The sequence below is a fragment of the Ranitomeya variabilis genome, chromosome 2 (genome assembly GCF_051348905.1).
Source record: "Ranitomeya variabilis isolate aRanVar5 chromosome 2, aRanVar5.hap1, whole genome shotgun sequence".
NCBI lineage: Eukaryota > Metazoa > Chordata > Amphibia > Anura > Dendrobatidae > Ranitomeya > Ranitomeya variabilis.
In genome coordinates this window covers 1,064,361,317-1,064,374,843 of record NC_135233.1, presented here as the reverse complement: position 1 = coordinate 1,064,374,843, position 13,527 = coordinate 1,064,361,317, and positions in this window count along the sequence as shown.

Sequence of the window (13,527 nt, the reverse complement as noted above, 5' to 3'; positions counted from 1 at the left end):
CTGCACTACCACCACCACCACTACCTCCTCTTACTCCTCTTTCATCCTGCATCTCTGAAATCAACATAGTCAGAAGCACTGCCTCAGCCAAGCGGCAACAGGCTGTGCTGAAGCTAATCTGCATAGGTGACAAACCGCAGAATGCAGAGGAGCTGTGGACAGTGCTGAAATCAGTCAGATGTTTGGACGACACCACTGAACCTACAGTCAGGCATGGTCGTGTGTGACAATGGCCGTAATCTGGTGGCAGCTCTGAGGCAAGGTGAGCTCACACACGTACCTTGTTTGGCCCATGTGCTTAACCTCGAGGTTCAACGTTTTCTGAAAAGCTACTCGGAGCTGCCGGATCTACTAGTGAAAGTACACTGTCCGTCCGTCCATTTTAGAAAGTCAGCTACAGCTTCAGCCGCCCTTGCCGTGCTTCAGCAGCGTTTTCAGCTTCCAGCTCACCGACTGTTGTGTGATGTCCCAACGTGCTGGAACTCTACACTGCATATGTTAGAAAGGATTTTTGAGCACAAGAGGGCTGTTGACTACTATCATCAACAAGGCTGTCGAATTTCTGGGTCAAACTCCACACAAGACCTCCAAAACTTTGAGGACTGCACCAGGATGGTGAGCGGCGATGACGCCATAATTAGCGTCACCATCCCGCTTCTCAGCATTCTGAAAACTTCTCTGCTCACAATCAAAGAGGATGCATTGCAGGTGGAGCACGAGAACATGGAGCAAGGAAACATACAGGGGGATTACACTCAGCCCAGCCTCATGTCTTCTTAAGGTGGATTGGTAGGCAATGAGGAGGAAGAACAGGAGTTGCTTTCATGCGCTATAGACAGTACTACAAACACATCTGTATTAGCTTCTGTTCAGCGGGGATGGCCTGAGGACAGGGAGGAGGAGGATGAAGAGGAGGACGACGACTGCATGGTCAGTCGTCCTGTTGGTGAGGACACAGAAGTCTTGCCTGTTAGCAGCAGGCACGCATGGCTGACTATGTTGCACTGCATTTCACGTGACCATCGCATTATAAAAATATTGGGTGACACTCATTACTGGTTGGTGACACTTCTAGACCCACGCTACAAGGAGAACTTTCAAATCTCTTCTGCCTGATACAGAGGTGTACTAAAATGTTGCATTACCACAGGGCCCTTGTAGTGGAAATACTTAGATAATTACCATGTGAGAATGCAGGCAGCAGAGGTCAGTTTGTTGTACAACCAAGGAGTCCAAGCAAGAGAAACAGAAGTAAATCCAGCTCAGGCAGGGGAACAATGGCCAAGTTCTGGGACAGTTTTCTCAGACCCTCCCATCGTGGAGGCACAGAGGCAGGGGGTGCTGTCACAAGAAGTGCAATGTTTGAACGATCTGCAAGGTACTCCCTTACCATCTTCCCAAACATCCTCTGGGATTCCTCCATGCCTTTTAATTATTGGGTATCCAAGCTGGACACATGGCATGAACTGGCTCTCTACGCCTTGGAGGTCCTGGCCTGCCCTGCTGCTAGCGTTCTGTCAGAGAAGGTTTTTAGTGCCGCTGGTGGAATTATAACACAAGCTCATCCACCTGTCAACTGAAAATGCTGACAGGCTGACTCCCAATCCAGGCCTTGTTCATTTTTATAAGACAGACTTCTGTACACCACCAAGTGAAAACAGCGAAACAACCTCAAATACATTCTCTCTTTTGGGGAGGTGTATTCTCATGCACCTCTTCACAACCACACATGGGTATACACTTCCACATTTGGTCTGTGTTATCCTCCTTATCCTCATCATCCACAACCACTAGATGACCAGGGTGAATGTTCTCTGTACTGTTATAGGCTGGTGAATTTTTTGCAATGGGCCTGCGATGGCACTAGTATATTTTTAAAAAAGGTACCCCACATTGGTGAAACCACATCCTTGTTGGCAAAGACTTCATAACATTTCTGTACCTTAAAGAGCTCCCTTAAAAAGCTTTTTTTGTGTTGCCTGGTTGCTCACATTGAACACAATACACTTCACATAAATTTGATAAGTCAATGCTGTTAGTTTGGCTCAGTAGTTCATTACAAATATTTGTCGACTACATTAGTTTCTCTCCTCGAGAGCCATAACTTTGCCATTTGTACATTTGAGGCAGCCAAATATACAAATGGTGATTTGAAACCCGATTTAAATACTGTATACCAAATGCATTCAGACAATCACATAGCTGCATTTCTTGTAAAACATTTACAGATGTGACAGAATGCTCATAGTGACAGACAATGCTCATAGTGACAATCTTGAGAAATGTTTGTTTATTCACTTCAGAAACAGTTGTAAGCCTCTATATGTTTGCTGTCTGTCATTGTAAAACATTAAAGGTACCTTCACATTAAGCGACGCTGCAGCGATAGCGACAACGATGCCGATCGCTGCAGCGTTGCTGTTTGGTCGCTGGAGAGCTGTCACACAGACCGCTCTCCAGCGACCAACGATGCCGAGGTCCCCGGGTAACCAAGGTAAACATCGGGTTACTAAGCGCAGGGCCGCGCTTAGTAACCCGATGTTTACCCTGGTTACCAGCGTAAAATGTAAAAAAACCAAACAGTACATACTTACATTCGCGTCCCCCGGCGTCCGCTTCCTGCACTGACTGAGCGCCGGCCCTAACAGCAGAGCGGTGACGTCACCGCTGTGCTGTACTTTCACTTTACGGCGCTCAGTCAGTGTGGGAAGCGGACGCCGGGGGACGCGAAGGTGAGTATGTAGTTTGTTTTTTTACATTTTACACTGGTAACCAGGGTAAACATCGGGTTACTAAGCGCGGCCCTGCGCTTAGTAACCCGATGTTTACCCTGGTTACGAGTGTAAAACATCGCTGGTATCGTTGCTTTTGGTGTCAAATACGACGATACGCCGGTCTGACGACCAAATTAAGTTCTGAACTTTGTTCAACGACCAGAGATATCACAGCAGGATCCTGATCGCTGCTGCGTGTCAAACTAAACGATATCGCTAGCGAGGACGCTGCAACGTCACGGATCGCTAGTGATATCGTTTAGTGTGAAGGTACCTTAAGGTTTACTGAAACTATGCCGGTGGTGGTTTGATCTAAATCCTTGTGGGGTTCTCAGTCTTGGTGTTGCCTCTGATATTCCAGACGGATGAGGTTTATAAGCCTCTTGGTGATGCTTTACGTATATATGAAGATTAATTACATACAGTATAGTTAATCACTATATTTAATCCTTATATGTACTTATTAGCATGTTTGTTAACACATACAAAATTATGTGCACTCACCATTTAATCATAATATTCCTTGAATTTTGTTAACAATAAAATTGTGTTGTTTTGCAAGTATTAGTTTATTTCAAAGCCGTATCTGAACCTTCGTGTTAAAAACCTGGCAAATAAAATTACAAAATTCTCCTCTAAATAATTGTGCAAAGAGGGAACCATCATACCATTACAAAATATGAGTGGATTTTCATGGGCCCATCCAGTATGTGGATTCCAAGGCCTAATGGGGTGCATATGACTGGCAATGCAGCAGGGCTGGCCTTGCTTCCAATGTATAAAACTAAGGAGTATGGATCACAAAATGCATATTGTGAAGTGGATTTTCATGGGCCCATCCACTATGTGGGTTCCAAGGCCTAAAGGGGTGCATATGAATTGGTAGCAGGGTAGACCTTGAATTCAATGCAACTTTTCAGGAGGCCCTCTTGGATATCTTATGACAGGGGTATTGTGGTGCATCGTAATTCTTGGCAGCCCATCCACTTACAGCAGTTACTTAGGCTACAACAGCTTATGAGACCCACTGTTTAATAATGGCCCTTTTAGAAGATTAATGCCGCCTGATGCACCAGGAAAAAAAGGCCCTCTGACCAAGTCCCTCCTTCCTAAATGAAACAAGATGGGTCTGCTTATGTGTCACACACCACATGGCCAGCTAGGGTTGTTAAATGTTACAATGACATTTCCCAGTGAATGCATTTGCAGTGGTTGAAAGCAATGTTAAAGTTGAAAAATGCTTCAAAAACGCAGCGTCTGAACTAAGCCTAAGTGGGGGAGGAAATTTTCTGTCTGGGGTTAAATATTTGGCCTTACAGGCAAGTCATTAGCCTGCGAAGGATGGACCTTGACATATATTTCCCAGCAAAAACGTTTTGGTTTTGTTTTCATGTGTTTTTTGTGGCACCGGGAATAATGGCATGAATTTAGGAAAAAAATGATTAAAGCTGTGAACTAGGAGTCAGGAATGCTTCCAGGGGCGATCACCCTGATGTCCCTGTGTCATTTGAGCAGTGGTTCCATAATTTTCAGACATTTTTAGACCTTAAGGACCCCCAGGGGGTATCTAAAAATACTAGGGTCTCCCATAGACTTACATTGGGCTCATTGTTCTGGCCAAGTACCCAAATATCCAATTTGCTTGACCCGAGCAACGACCACCTGAGCATTTTAGTGCTCGCCCATCACTACTAATGATCTTTTTACTTGTAGACCTGAGAAAGGGACAAGGGGGCATCCTCTACATCTGGAGGAAAGAAGGTTTTATTATAATCACAGAAATCAGACGTGGATTCTTTACTGTAAGAGCAGTGAGACTGCCATATGATGTAATGAGTGATTCACTACTAAAATTTAAGAAGGGACTGGATGCCTTTCTTGAAAAGTATAATGTTACAGGTTATATATGCTAGATTACTTGATAGGGCGTTGATCCAGGGAACTAGTCTGATTGCTGTATGTGGAGTCGGGAAGCAATCCCCCCCCCCCCCCCCAATGTGGAGCTTGGTGTTTGTCACATGGTTTTTTTGCCTTCCTCTGGATCAACATGTTAGGCTATGGGTTGAACTAGATAGTATTTAAGGTTAAAGGATGACTTTATGTCCATGTTACTATCTAGAACGCCATTTAACATTATGTCCGCATATTGTAAATCTCCCCTCCCTCATCTCCAGTTCAGACACAGACTCCAAGAAGGATGCAGTCTGAACAGTTTAACAAAATTCGTAAGATACTGTTATATTTACACCATCTGTTCTCTGGAGAAGATTTAACTAATGGACAACAGACTTATGCCTGACCAAGACTTTGACCTCTGCAGAGTTTTAGATTTAAAGGGAACCTGTCACCCCCCAGGCTTTTGAAACTAAAAGAACCACCTTGTGCTGCACTAGTGCTGCATTCTGACAAGGTGGCTCTTTTATAGTTTGGGTCCCTGGCACTGCTGCAATAATCGCTTTTGAAATTTGTCCCTCATACCGTGAAATCGCCAGGGGGCAGGTCTTTCCCCCTTAATCCAGATGCCTCAAAGCCGTCACTCATGGCCTCTGCGTGCCTCCTCTTAATTCATTAGCATCCCCAGCACCTGCGCTGTAAGTACGAAGAACAGCGCAACTGCGCATGCCCGAGAAAAAAAAAAAAAAAAGCGCAGGCGCCGGGGACGCTAATGAAGGAAAAGGGGGCGGCACCCAGAGGCCATGAGTGACGGCTGTGAGGCGTCTGGATTTGAGAGGGTAAAGACCTGCCCCCCTGGTGATTTCATGGTATGAGGGACAAATTTCAAATGCTATTATTGCAGCAGTGCCAGGGACCCAAACTAAAAGCCAGCTTGTCAGAATGCAGCACTAGTGCAGCACAAGGTGGCTCTTTTAGTTATAAACGCCAGGGGGGGGGTGAAAGGTTCCCTTTAAATAGATTTGTACACTTCTGGACACAGTAGAAGACATTTAATGATTGTGATTAATTGCCTCACATCTGATACGGAAGTAACGACTTAGCAATGAAATCAAAGAGTCAACTTATCAAAAATGTGTTGCTGCCATTACTGCAGTTACAGCATGAACTTGTCAGTCAAGTTTGGTGGAGGAACACTATGCAAGACCCATAAATTTGGTGCACCAGCATTACATCTTTTTCTACAATATGCAAAAAAAAAAAAAGATTTCATTGTTAAACCACCGATCAATGCACAGTAACAAAAATCCAAAATATGCACTCCAAATGCAAAAGACCCCAACAATCTTGTAATAGAGACAGAAAATCAAGACAGTTGTAGAAATCTACACATTTCTAGGTTTAGTTTTGTTTTGTTTTTTAACCCCTTCCCGACCTTTGACGCCACGTAGGCGTCATGTAAACCCGTGCCAATCCGACCCATGACGCCTATGTGGCGTCATGGAATGATCGCGTCCCTGCAGATCGGGTGAAAGGGTTAACTCCAATTTCACCCGATCTGCAGGGACAGGGGGAGTGGTACTTCAGCCCAGGGGGGGTGGCTTCACCCCCCCGTGGCTACGATCGCTCTGATTGGCTGTTGAAAGTGAAACTGCCAATCAGAGCGATTTGTAATATTTCACCTAAAAAACTGGTGAAATATTACAATCCAGCCATGGCCGATGCTGAAATATCATCGGCCATGGCTGGAAACACTGATGTGAGCCCCCCCACCCCACCGATCGCCCCCCCAAGCCACCGATCTGTCCCGTAGTCCCCTCCGTCCTGTGCTCCGCTCCCCAGTCCTCCTATGCCACCCCCGTGCTCCGACGCCCCCCCCTGTGCCCCGATCTCACCCCCTTATACTTACCGAGGCTCCCGGTGCCCGTCCGTCTTCATGGGCGCCGCCATCTTCCAAAATGGTGGGCGCATGCTCAGTGCGCCCGCCGAATCTGCCGGCCGGCCGATTCATTACAAGTACATTTTGATTGCTGTGGTAGGTTCTATCACAGTGATCAAAATAAAAAAAATAAATAAACCCCCCCTTTATCACCCCCATAGGTAGGGACAATAATAAAATAAAGAAAATATTTTTTTTTCTTTTTCCACTAGGGTTAGGGTTAGAAATAGGGTTAGAACTAGGGGTAGGGTTAGGGGTAGGGTTAGGGTTATGGCATGTGCACACAGTGCGGATTTGGCGGATCCGCAGCGGATTGGCCGCGGATCCGCAGCGGATTGGCCGCTGCGAATTCGTAGCAGTTTTCCATCAGGTTTACAGTACCATGTACACCTATGGAAAACCAAATCCGCTGTGCTCATGGTGCGGAAAATTCCGTGCAGAAACGCTGCGTTGTATTTTCTGCAGGATGTTAATTCTTTGTGCGGATTCCACAGCGCTTTACATCTGTTCCTCAATAGGAATCCGCAGGTGAAATCCGCACAAAAAAAAAATACTGGAAATCTGCTGTAAATCCGCAGGTAAAACGCAGTGCCTTTTACCTGCAGATTTTTCAAAAATCGTGCTGAAAAATCTCACGAATCTGCAACGTGGGCACATAGCCTTAGAGTTAGGGTTGCAATTAGGGCTAGGGTTTCAAATAGGGTTAAGATTAGGCTTGTGGTTAGGGTTACGGATAGGGTTAGGGGTGTGTTGGTTACAGTTGTGGTTAGGGTTGGGATTAGGGTTAGGGTTGGGATTAGGGTTAGGATTAGGGTTAGGGTTGGAATTAGGGTTACGGGTGTGTTGGGGTTAGGGTTGTGGTTAGGGGTGTGTTGGGGTTAGGGTTGTGATTAGGGTTATGGCTACAGTTGGGATTAGGATTAGGGGTGTGTTGAGGTTAGTGTTGAAGTTAGAATTGAGAGGTTTCCACTGTTTAGGCACATCAGGGGTCTCCAAACGCGACATGGCGCCACCATTGATTCCAGCCAATCTTGCGTTCAAAAAGTCAAATGGTGCTCCCTCCCTTCCAAGCCCCGACATGCGCCCAAACAGTGGTTTACCCCCATATTTGGGGTACCAGCATTCTCAGGACAAACTGGGCAACAACTGTTGGAGTCCAATTTCTCCTATTACCCTTGGGAAAATAAAAAATTCTGGGCTAAAAACCATTTTTTGAGGAAAGAAAAATTAATTTTTTATTTTCACGGCTCTGCGTTATAAACTTCTGTGAAGCACCTGGGGGTTATAAGTGCTCACTATGCATCTAGATAAGTTCCTTGGGGGGTCTAGTTTCCAAAATGGGGTCACTTGTGGGGGAGCTCCAATGTTTAGGCACACGGGGGCTCTCCAAACGCGACATGGTGTCCACTAAAGATTGGAGCCAATTTTTCATTGAAAAAGTCAAATGGCGCTCCTTCCCTTCCGAGCCCTGCCGTGCGCCCAAACAGTGGTTTACCCCCACATATGAGGTATCAGCGTACTCAGGACAAATTGGACAACAACATTCGTGGTCCAGTATCTCCTTTTACCCTTGGGAAAATAAAAAAAATTTCACTAAAAGATCATTTTTGTGACTAAAAAGTTAAATGTTCATTTTTTACTTCCATGTTGATTCTGCTGCTGTGAAACACCTAAAGGGTTAATAAACTTCTTGAATGTGGTTTTGAGCACCTTGAGGGGTGCAGTTTTAGAATGGTGTCACTTTTGGGTATTTTCAGCCATATAGAACCCTCAAACTGACTTCAAATGTGAGGTGGTCCCTAAAAAAAATGGTTTTGTAAATTTTGTTGTAAAAATGAGAAATCACTGGTCAAATTTTAACCCTTATAACTTCCTAGCAAAAAAAAAAAAATTGTTTCCAAAATTGTGGTGATGTAAAGTAGACATGTGGGAAATGTTATTTATTAACTATTTTGTGTCACATAACTCTGGTTTAACAGAATAAAAATTCAAAATGTGAAAATTGCGAAACTTTCAAAATTGACAAATTTCCGTTTTCACAAATAAACTCAGAAATTATCGACCTAAATTTACCACTAACATGAAGCTCAATATGTCACGAAAAAACAATCTCAGAATCGCTAGGATCCGTTGAAGCGTTCCTGAGTTATTACCTCATAAAGGGACACTGGTCAGAATTGCAAAAAACGACAAGGTCATTAAGGCCAAAATAGGCTGGGTCATGAAGGGGTTAAAGTGGAAGGAGACCATGGGGGGGGGGGTGTTGCATTTGTCACCCTTTGCTGGCAATTCTTAGGGTACCGTCACAGTGGCATTTTCATCGCTACGACGGCACGATTCGTGACGTTCCATCGTCGCTCGATTATCGCTCCAGCGTCGTAGACTGCGGTCACACTTTGCAATGCACGGCGCTGGAGCGATAATTTCATGAAGTATTTGCGATGTAGAAGTCGTATGGGACAGTCGTACCGGTCATGTCACACAAGACAATTCAGAGACGATTCAGAGCACATATTGCATAATCTGTGCGTGACGTTGTTCACTAGGGTCGTGTTTTGCTGCTAAAGAGTGTGCTGATAGGCCATAGGTTATGTGCACACAATTGGTTGGAAAATTTGTCACCTGAGCGCTATTGTTCCCGACACCACCTCACAGCTTTCAAAATTTCCTTTCTTCACTTTGTACTTGACAGTTGGTGGACCTGGACGTCGGTTTTTGTGTTTCCCAGAGCATTCCACGCTTTTCACCGCAGCTTCGAGGTATGAAAAGACCGCTTGGGCGTGGTGGATGGAGCGATGTATGGTCGGCATGAGCGATTCGTGCTGCCGCTGAAGCGATGCGGATGGTACGCTGTTGTGGCTGTTGGGCTAGAGCGTGGCAGATGGAACAATGTATGGTCGGCATTAGGGTTGAGCGAAACGGGTCGTGCATTTTCATAAGTCGCCGACTTTTGGCAAAGTCGGCATCTCATGAAACCCGACCTGATCCCTGTGAGTGGTCGGCCATGCGGTACGCAATCTTGGCGCTAAAGTCGCATTTCGTATGACGCGTTTAGCGCCATTTTTTCAGCCAATGAATGAGCGTGGGCAGAGTGATGACATAGGTCTTAGGGGAGTGAACGCCTATCGTCATGTTATCGCTTGTGTGCAGTAGGGATTTGGAATGTGCAATACGAAATTTTCTGTGCTGGGACGGAGGAGAGAGAGAGAGCGCGAGAGCGAGAGCGAGAGCGAGAAATTAAAAAAAAAAAATATATATATCCTTCATTGGATTTCGAGTTTCGGCCGAAACCCGACTTTTCACGGTGGCCGGCCGATTTCACTCGACTCGACTTTTAAGACAGTCGGGTTTCACAAAACCCGACTCGACCCTAAAAAACTAGAGGTCGCTCAACCCTAGTCGGCATGAGTGCTTATGGTGGGCTACAGCGTGGCAGATGGGACAATGTATGGTCAGCATGAGCAGTTATGGTGGGCTAGGGCGTGGCAGATGGAACAATGTATGGTCAGCATGAGCGCTTATGGTGGGCTACAGCGTGGCAGATGGAACAATGTATGGGGCGAGGCGGGTGGAACACTGCCTGCTGTTTTTGTAGTGGCGTTTGCACGTCTGAACATTTTTTTTTTTTTTAAACATTTTTGTTTTTGTCCCCCTATCGCCGTTGCCGTTTTAAAGTACTCTTTGTGAAACGCCTAACTTTTTTTTTGTTATTTTTCAGATGTCTAATCACGTGGAGTTCATCCGTAATTTCATAGAGCTCTACCAGTCTTTAACCTGCCTCTGGAAGATTAAATCTCCAGAGTATTGCAACAGGGAAAAGAGGAAGGAGGGATATTCAAAGCTCATAGAATTTTGCCACCTCCATGCACCAGAGGAGCAAGCCAATGAAGCGGTTATTAAGAAGAAAATTCAGGCGCTGCGCACGGTGTGGAGGAAGGAGCTTAACAAGGTCGGAGCTTAACAAGGTCCTGCACACTTCCAAGTCCGGTGCTTCTACGGAAGAGGTGTACATGCCGAAGCTCTGGTACTATGAGCATCTGAATTCTCTGAGGGACCAAGAGGAGCCACGGAAATCTGTTTTCGCTCGTTGGCACCTGTGGAACAGACTTCAGAGAACCTCGTTGAGCAGGACTCTCAAGGGCAACAAGTAAGTACCTCTCTGCACCATAGGTTCACCAATGTGTCCTATAATTAGATATAATTTATCAGCATTTTCTCTTTTATCCTTCAGATTATACCATCAATTTGAAGTTATAACATTTTCCTGTACACATAAGTAACCCTGTCACAGTCAAGTATTAAATGGCAAACTTCATAACCCATAACATCTAAACTAATTGAAAATAGTTTCGGTTCCAGCTGCAGATAAGTATTCTTGGTGACACTATTTTGACCCTAAAATGATAATCAGGTTCCCCTAGTAGTCAGAACAGTGGAGTGAAAAATAATAAATAAATGGGAATGTTAAGAATGATATTACTAATATAATAATATATTACAACATTTTCGCATGTATACGAATATATAGTTTGAATGCGGTTAGGGTGGTTTACCTTTTTATTTTCGGGTTAATAACTTCATTTTTTATTCTCCCCAGGAGGACAGTGCACAGGACAGTGCACAGGACTGCTCTACGAGTCAAATTGTGGAGGCTGCACCTGCGCAGACTGAAGTTAGGCAAAGTTCAAGGAAGCGTAAAGCCACCTCTGATGCCTCCCTTGAACTTTTGACCCTGGCCAAACAGGCGTTAACGAACAATGTGAGCCCTGCGTTGCAGGGCTTTGGACACTACATAGTGGACAAACTGTCCAAAGTGGACGAGAGACAAAGAACTCTCACGGAGCGTCTAATTTTGGATGCTGTCAACAAGGGTTCGGACGGCAGTTTAGATGAGCACACGCGTGTGGTTTGTTCCCGGCCAATGGAGCGGCCAGAGTGTTCATATTTTAATGGTTGGTCACAGACACCAATACGCAACAATGTCCCCGTTTCCCACTTCGGCCCGCCACCCCCCAACTCCTACACGCCCATTCCTTCTCACATTGCTTCGCCCATGAGGCACCAAAATTTTAGAAGCGAAGATTCGGCGTATCACGAATTGTGATCGTTAGCTTTTCTACTGTTATGTATTTTTTTGGACTTGTGAATATAGTTTGTTTAATAAAACCTTTTTCTTGAACTTCAATCTCGACAGCTTGATTGGTGGGTCTCGATCACATCGACAAAATGGGTCCACAACAGTATGAGGGCAGATATAAACTTAAAGAAATGTACATTTCAATAAACAAAACACTGAAAATGGAAGAAAAATATATATATTTTTTTTACATTAACATTAACTTTACAAACCGAGAATATTTATTTTTGCCCTGCCTCCAGCAGTTGGCACATGGCCCTAAGTTTCTGCAACTCCACCATTGCCACATTCTGCTGTTCCTGAATCTGCGCCAGGGTGTGTAACAGCATTTCAATTCCGGCTTTTAGATCCTCCATGGTCACAGTGCCGCCTGCTGTAGGTCAAAAGGCATACAATAAATAACACAGTAGGGGGAGGGACCTGCAACCAAATCCAAATTACATTATTGTTGGAACCTACTAGGAGGTTGAGGCATTGACACGGAGGGCACTTCAGGTTCAGAGGCAGTGTGGGATGCCTCGTGGCCGAAAAAATTGGTATATTTAACCGTAATGTTACGTGGTGTATTAATTAACTGTTGGAGCAGTCCAGGGGCAGCCAAGGCAGACACAAAAGAGTAGGTATACCTTTCCATATAGTGTGCGCACAACACATGAGCTGCAGCTGCGGAAAAAATGGGCAGACCTCCATGACAAAAACCCACAACTTCTGGCACTGTTGCGTGCGGAGGCATTCTGGGATATATAGTGGCGGCAGAGCTGTGTCTTTTGCTCTTTGAATGTTAATTCCAAAAATTAGTCAGCGTATGCCGTACGGATGCCACGTGGAGAGGCAAATAAAAATGCCCTATAAAAGTCCCTGCAGCGTACCAGCATTCACATTAATCACCGAATTAACCCTTCTGTGTACCATACTTTATGGTACGTGCGTACTCACCTCTGCGGATCTCGCGGTGAAGCTCCTGCAGGCGCGCTGGGCATTTTGACTTGAGATCACCCCATTTCTTCACAATCTGGCCCTTGCTTCGGGTTATTCCGAACTGCGTCCTGAGGCCCTCAGACACCGCATGCACGATTTCCTCCTTGTGCTTGTTGCGGTGCAGCTCCAGCCCTGTGGTATCATACTGCAGCTTATCTATTGTGCCAATTAAAAACTTAAGCTCTGGGATGCCCATTGGTGGATCTCGTCGACTGGCAGCCATTTTCAGGATGTCAGGGAACCAAAGCAAGGTAGCGCAGGCACGCTGTAACGTTCGTTCGTCATCACGCCGTCATAGAGCGTACATTACATGCCGCTACGGCGTTATATAAACATCCTTCGAGCGACATTTACTATGTGCGTTCCTTCCGTGCCGCTCAGGCGTAATAAAATGTACATCTTCGGACTGGCATAGCAATGAGCGTACAGATTGTGTTGCTATGGTGAGTTGAAATAACACCGAGGGTAGTTTGCACGTTAATGACTGGGCCAATTTTTGTAATTGTGATCTAATGAGACACACCCCGAAGATCCATTACAAGGTCCATTACATGACATTTTAATGTCAACTGGAGTTAGTAATTTGCCATTTCTAGAAATTTCTCTAAAATGTTGGTTTGGTTGTTGTGGATGACATTTTTCTTCTAGTCTGCTACGATGACTGGCCAAACCAAACATTTAATATCTTATCACTAAGGATCTGAATTTACATTCACTTTTATTTCAACCAAATTCCAAATGCAAAAGTTTGATTTCTAGAAACAGGGATATGTAAACACTGCCTTCGGCTAGATGTCAGCATTGTA